At 43.6% G+C, this 7,670-nt stretch overlaps 1 protein-coding gene across 1 annotated transcript in view; it reads left to right on the plus strand.

Moving 5' to 3' along the window:
* Positions 1–1,821: 1,821 nt before the first annotated feature.
* Positions 1,822–7,670, plus strand: part of GAL3ST4 (galactose-3-O-sulfotransferase 4) — a 62,626-nt gene continuing 56,777 nt past the window's right edge. Inside the window, exon 1 of the mRNA XM_068274061.1 lies at positions 1,822–2,116. The gene's annotated coding sequence lies outside the window, so the exon portion shown is untranslated. The remainder of the gene's footprint in view (positions 2,117–7,670) is intronic.

The raw sequence follows: 7,670 nt of genomic DNA on the forward strand, positions 1-7,670 counted from the left end.
CAGAGTACCATATTTTTCGCCCCAAAAATGCCCCTTTTCTATTCATTTTCGGGCTGCAATCGCATAAACGCGTACATGATCGCCAAAACATGTACGCAAATATCTTTATTAAAAATCGCAGGGACTGCCCCCCCCCCCCCCCCCCCACACACACACACACACACACACTTTTGGGGGTGAAAAAGTGCGTCTTATAAGGCGAAAAATATGGTACACTTCAGATGCAGAAGTGATGTCATTACTCATTTCGTGCATTAAAAGTGTGCCGCGCGGTTACTATGCGCTGCTCTCCTCTTTTCAGGTGTCTGTCCATCTGCAGGTCTTTGAGTGTTGGGGATGGTGAGCCAGAAGAACGCTACACGCCCTCACTGACATCAGTGCCCTACATGGGGAGGCACCTTTGGCTGACTATACTGGGGGGACACTGTGGCTACTTATATGGTGTTGGCTACCTATACTGAGAGACAACCTGGCTACCTATACAGGGGGTGGCTACCTATAGTGGGGGAACACCTGGGCTACCTATACTGGGGTGTACAACTTTGGCTACCTACCTATACTGGCTACCTATCATAATGGGAGAAGGGGCCTCTGCTAAGGGGGCCACAAAAACCTTAAAGTGAACCCGAGATAAAAATAAACTGATGCAATAAACAATTATACGTATCCTCCTACTCCTACAAATGACTTTTTTTAAGTATCCCATGGTTTTCTTTTATATTTAAACATTTACAAAGTAGGTTGAATGTTTTACTGTCTCTAATCAGTGGCAGCCTATTAAGTGTCCCAGAGTCAGAAAAAGGTCAATAGTTCACGTATTTTATCTCTCCCTGCCCTCAGACGTTGCATTCTGCCAGGAAAACTTTTATGGTTGTAATTTGCTTATCAGTGATGTTTACTATATTTTCAACAAGACAGAAGCTGTCACTTGCCTAGAAATTAACCCTTTCAGGCAGCAAAATCAAACAAGTAACATAGCCTGGTTATTGATATGTTTGGCCCTCTACATACACCTGTTTACCCCATCATGTCACATGTCACTTCGGGTACACTTTAAGCTAAATACTCACCTGACGATCATCTTCCTGCGGACAGAGTACACGCGACGTCACACGACTAGTTCGAACGGGAAATCAAGCGATTGCGGTACTTTTTGCAGAGTCTCCTGTAGCCTCCTGTTGTGAAATTGCAGAAACGATCGGTCGTCGTTCAAAAAATCGCCACTTGTTGGAAAAATCGTTAAAAAAATTGCGTAGTGGGTACAGTGCTTTAGCAGCACCCTTGCGTCCGACCCCCCCCCCCCCCCCCCCCCCCCCCACACACACACACACACGCACCCACACCCTTCTTCCACTTCTATCTCTGAAGCTGAATTCTAATTTCAGTGCCTGGGATGATGAGATTCCCTTACACTGATTCTCTCTCTCTCTCAGGTTGAATCAGGAGTCATGAAGTTTTCCTGTGTCCCCCCTCACAGGCTCACGTCTCTCCCTCTCTCCTCCCCTCTCCTGCTGAATAACAGCACAGTCACTAAATAGCACTTGTGTTAGGAAAGAATTCTGAGGACAGATGGAGAAGTAAGAAGAGAGGGAGACAGAGTCAGAAAGGAGGGGTGACAAAGCTAGAGAGAGAGGAGAGGGCTTCAGGGGGAAGAGAGGAGAAGAGACAGATGGAGGAGGTACATACAGAGCTGACAGATCAGGAGACAGGCAGGACTTAGCAGAGAGACAGAGGGGGGAGAGAGAAAGTCAGGGTGAGACAGGCAGGGTGGGGAAGGAGGGAAAGAGACAGAGGGGGAGGGAGGGAGAGAAACTGAACAGAAAGCTAGAGAAAGACGAGAGCAGCAGGAGGAAATGGGACACAGATGAGGAGGAGAACAAAGGCAGCTACAGGAGCTCAGAGAACAAGCGGGACACACAGAAACTTCTGAGAACTGCTCCCAATGAATGGACAGCGAGCGACACCGCCGGCCGCGACACCCACCGGTGTCACCGAGACCGCATGAGACCGACACGATGACAGACACCCCCTGAAGGAGCAAGACGGGGCAAGGAGGGGAGACATCCCAACTGTAAAGTGACAGACATCAGGGGACACCCCGACACCGTCCAGGCAGGTGAGTGCAATCCAGGGAATAGCTGCTAATAGAGGTCAACTGATGGATAGAGGGAGAGAGAGAGAGAGAGAGATACAGAGAGAGAGAGAGAAAGAGAGAGAGAGAGATAACAGATAGATAGACAGATAGATACCAGAAATATAGATCATTAACAGATAGGTAGATAACAGATGGATGAATAAAAAGATAGATAAATAACAGATGGGTGGATAGATAAAAAGATCGATAGATAGATAAACAGATGGAGAGATAGACAGACAGACAGGTAGATAGATAGATCAATCGATAGATAGATATGTATAGTTATATATAGATAACAAATATATATATATATATATAAACAGATAAATAGACAGATAGCTATCTAGATAACAATAGATAGATAGATAGATAGACAGTTTGCTAATAGATAGATAACTAATAGATAGATAGACAGATAAGATAACCGATGGATTGATAGATACAGAATAGATAACAAATACATGGCTAGATACAGTAGATACCAGGTAGATAACAAATACATTCCAGATAAAGAGGTAGATAACAGTAGTTAGATCATAGATAGATAGATAGATTATAAGAGACAGATAAATAGATAGCTAGATAGATAGATTACAGACCAATTGATAGATTTATATTAAATAGATATAGTTTTTGTTCAGAAACAGTCAGATGAATAAACAGATAGATACATAGATTTATATCAAATAGAATTATGATTATTGATTTAAAGTGTCATCATCTTAAGTGGCGTTGTGCAAAGTAAAAAAAAACAAACATGGGTTCATAATAATACAGACATTAGTGCATAATACAGAAATGGTAGACAATATAATACACTAGAGAGAAAATTGCACACACAGTGATTATTAACAAAAATGTACAGCAACTCACAATACACAAGAAAGAGGGAACCCTGCCAGTGGCGTAGCTAAGGAGTTGTGGGCCCCGATGCAAGTTTTACAATGGGGCCCCCCAAGCACTCTATACATAGCAATTGATACAGCGCACCAAAACCTGCCAATGGCAACTACAGTGTTAGAGATGCAAGAAGGGGATGGGGAGCAGCTTGTTAATGATTACCACTGTTCAATGTATCTATAGAAGTGATTATTATGAGCACAGGACCAATAGAAAGATAATACTGCAGTTGAGGGAGGGCCCTTCGGGGCCCCTTTGGCCCAAGGGCCCCGATGCGGTGGCAAACTCTGCACACCTTCTTGCTACGCCGCTGAACCCTGCCCTTGCGAGCTGAATTATTGTTGTAAGATAGATAGATAGGCAGATCGATAACCAGACAGGTAGACAGATAGATGTTAGACAGACAGATACATGTGAAAAAGTAAGTACACCCCATGGAAATTGTTTTGTGCATATGGTTATTTGTTCTTTATTTCAGCAATATCCGTAAATGGGGTATCATTTAACGCATATCAATCACCATTCATATTTTGTAGTCCTTTGAATCATTTAAACAAGCATAAGTGCAGATTTTGCATGTTTAAAAAGTACTACCTCAAATATCGAAACTTAAAAAGAAACTGTAACCAAGGATTGAACTTCATCCCAATCAGTAGCTGATACCCCCTTTCCCATGAGAAATCTTTACCTTTTCTCCAATAGATCATCAGAGGGGTCTGTGTGGCTGATATTGTGGTAAAACCCCCAGACCATGGTGCTGACAGTTTCCTGTCTGTGAACCTCACTGTGTCGTGGGTAATAACAGCTTTTTTTTAACTGCCAACCAAGCAATACCACCTTCTGTGCATAGAACTCTCAGTAAATTAACATTCCGAACACAGCACACATGATACATTTCAGAATGTAAATCGAGGTGAGGAAATGGGCAAACACTGTCTAAATTTATAAATAACTTTTGTAAAAAAAATAAATTCAAAAAAAAACAATTTTATTCATGATGTTATTTTCAGTAGAGTTTTTCTTTGAAGTGTACCAGATCTGAAGCTAGGATCAAAAAAGTAAATTCTTACCTACGAAGAGGAAACCCTCAGCTACGTATTTGCTTTTTGAAGTTTTTGAGCCTCGGGTTCTCTTTAAAATCCAGCGCTCCAAATGAGCTGCAAGTGAATAGAACCTCGCTATAGAGGATTTCGGAGCACCTGTTTGGTGTGCTCTTTGTTGTGGAGGTGTGTGGTGCCTTCCTGCCAAGACTGAGACTGAAAGAGCTTCAAGAGTTTTATAAAAGTAGATTATACATGCCGATATGTCTGGGAAGAGATTTAAGAAGATAGCCAGACAATTAGACTTCTGTCATTCCAGTGCCTCTGGAACATCCTCTAGAAACAGGAAGGCTTCTATACAACCGCCAACTTACCTAGCCCAGGTCATCCCGCAAAGCCCGAGAGCAGAACAGAGGATCCTTGAATTTTGGCACACCACCAACAGGCCGGCTCCTCTTACCACCATAATGTCAAAGGAAACAAGTCCACGTCAGAAAAAAACTGCACAGATTAGATCTTTGCTAAATATCATTCTGCCCTCTTGAAGCAGAAGGTATTTTTTATAATGCAGCTTTATGTGAGCAACTGTGGTTTCCCATCACGCATCACTCCTGAACATGCAAATCATCTCTTTATGCCCCTGAAAGCAGGGCCGGAAAGCAAGGAGAAACATTTGCATCAGGTGGCAGAGATTACAGGGACAGCATGTTTGTACTGTGTTTACACTAACAGCATGCAGTCAGAGTAGGAGGAGATGCGAGAGGAGAGTGAGGTGAAGAGGTCATCATTGGGGAAAAGCAGCTTGTTGTGCTGTGTGAGGAGTCTGACAGTGAGTGAAGAGGGGGAGGCAGGAGAGCAGCGGTGTTTCATTTGACAGAGTAGAAGGGAGGAGGTGGCACTGCTGTCCTGACTGAGGAGGAATGGAGTGGGTAAGGGTGAACAGTTGGTTTCACAGACTCACAGCCATCCAGTGTGCTATTGTGTCAAGCTACAGCATGTCATGTGAGTATATTAAATGAAGCAGAGTAGATTGTCAGGAGCTGTGTGAGCATTCCAAATTGGGGGGAGGGGGGGGGGGGGCATCCTCACAAGTTTGCCTCAGGCAGCAAAAAGTCTAGAACTGGCCCTGCCTGAAAGCCAGGCACAAATCCAGAACCACAGGTTCTGTAGTGAGAATACGACTTTGTAACTATTACAGAGCCACAGCAATCCAACACGCAAGAATCCTGGTTCAGTCTCTCTGGTCCTCATCAGTGCATGTCACGGATTGATATGGTCCTATGAGATAGGGCTTAGACCTACAGAATACCCAGATAGCTCCAGGACATCTGGAACAATGTGCTTTGGGCAGGTGAGGAAAAGACAGAGTGTAACGATTTGTGTCAGCAAATAACAGAATTCTGATTAAAGGTGATCTGCAGTATCACCTATAATGCAGATGTATACCTGATTATATGGTGATCTGCAGAATCACCTATAATACTGGTATATCAGAAGCTGTGGTGACAACAATTATATAGTGATTTGGTGCAACAGTAGTACTGATAGGTTTAACAATACCTCACCAGAGGAGCTGGTGGGTACTAATAGCACAGTGCCCCTCAACAGAGTCAAGGGCCCTCTGGTGAGAGTAGAGTGGTCAGACAGATCGGGTTCGGCAACAGACAGACAGATGCAGTACAAAATCGGAAGGCAGAGACTGAAAGGTATAAACAGGCAGAGTCAGCAGCAAGATCAGATGGGCAAAGGTACAGAATCGATTAGGCAGAAGAATAGTCAGAACGAGCCAGAGTCATGCACAAATAATACAAAATAGTATAATGATTAGAGCTATCAAACAATTCCTATCTTGTGTGAAATCCCCGGTTCCTCCCGGATCAAAGCACACCGGAACTATTTAAGGGTCTGAGCGCTAACACGAAGTATTCGCAACAGTAGACAATTTGCGAGTGATTCAGCTAGGCTTTTGAAGCAGAGGAGACCCACCAGGCACGCCCCCTCCTATCAGCCAATGAGGAGCAGCAAGCATCTCCTCTGACGTCAGCCGACCGGCCGGCCAGCTGACGTGCCTCCTCCCCACATAAAGGTCCTGTTTATGCGCGCGCGCACGCGACAAAGCAACCCTATGTGCAATAGACAGACCCGTCCTTGGCGTGCTAGACGCCTAAGGCACGGATACAACGCTAGACAGGGAGCTGGAGGCAGCTGCGGTGGTAGCGCTGTTCACCGCGGCTGCCTCTCCAACATTTGTTACACAGAGTAATTAGTTAACAGCAAAATACATGTCAGGGAGCAAATAATTCACCAGAAGACCCTTATACCAAATGTGAAGCATGGTGGGGAAGGTACTATGGTTTGAAGCTATTTTGCAACATTGGGGCCTGCCCTGGGCAGATCACCATCATAGAATCCACTATGGGCCCGGTCCAGTACTCTTTTTCTTCTAAGTTTTCTCCTAGGAGATCATTTTCATCTTCTGTTTAAAATAACGTTTCAGCAATTGAAAAAGTACCAAAAAGTAGAGAATTTTTTCATTGCTTGTTGGTGGCTTAATGCATTTTACTGATAAGATGTGGAATATCACCTACGAGAAAACTTAGAAAAAAAAGTGAATTGGATCATGCCAATAAGTTCTTTATTTCACAAGACAGAGCTTGAAGGTGATATGAGACCATTTATTGGAAAAGTGAAACTTAGCCAGTGCTAGACTTTACACCATGACAATGGTCCTCACTATTCCAGGAAATCCAGCAAGGATTGGCTAGAAAGAGAGATACGGATTGCCCAGAAAGCTCAAGGTGAACCAGAACTCTCAGGTATGGGGCTGAAAGAGACCAAAAAGCCTCCTGACTAAAGTGCTCTGCAAAACAGAAGTATGCCACTCTATACCTTCTGTTGTAAGAAGTCAAACTTCTGTTCTAAAAAGAGGGGCATTTTACCTAGCTGACGTCTTCTTAGGTCTGTCCCTCTGCGCCTCCCACGATGCGGTCCACGCGGTGGTCACGTGAGTACAAACACGTCCTCCTTCCGGGTTGAAGGAGGAAGTGTATAGTCACGTGATGCGCGTGGACCGCATCGTGGGAGGCGCAGAGGGACAGACCTAAGAAGACGTCAGCTAGGTAGAATGCCCCAGCACCCCCCCCCCCCTCCGCCCAGCCCGCACAGGTGATTGCAATTAACAGGATGAAATCCGGATAGCAACTATCCAGCTTTCATCCGGATACGGATTTGAGCAACTTTGATGAGAAAGATAGAAAAACAGCTGTATAGGTAAAATACAGATAGATAGGTAGATATAAGATAGATGGAGGGGTAGACAGACAGATAGATAGATAGATAGATAGATAGATAGATAGATAGATAGATAGAATAAAGATGGATAGATAGATAGATAGATAGATAGATAGATAGATAGATAGATAGAATAAAGATGGATGGATAGATAGATAGATAGATAGATAGATAGATAGATAGATAGATAGATAGATAGATAGAATATAGATAGTTAATAGATAGACGGATAGATGGATAGATAATAGATGTATGGATAGATTGATATATATATATATATATAGATAGATGAAAGAAAGAAA

This window comes from Hyperolius riggenbachi, chromosome 3 (genome assembly GCF_040937935.1).
Source record: "Hyperolius riggenbachi isolate aHypRig1 chromosome 3, aHypRig1.pri, whole genome shotgun sequence".
Taxonomy (NCBI): Eukaryota; Metazoa; Chordata; class Amphibia; order Anura; family Hyperoliidae; genus Hyperolius; species Hyperolius riggenbachi.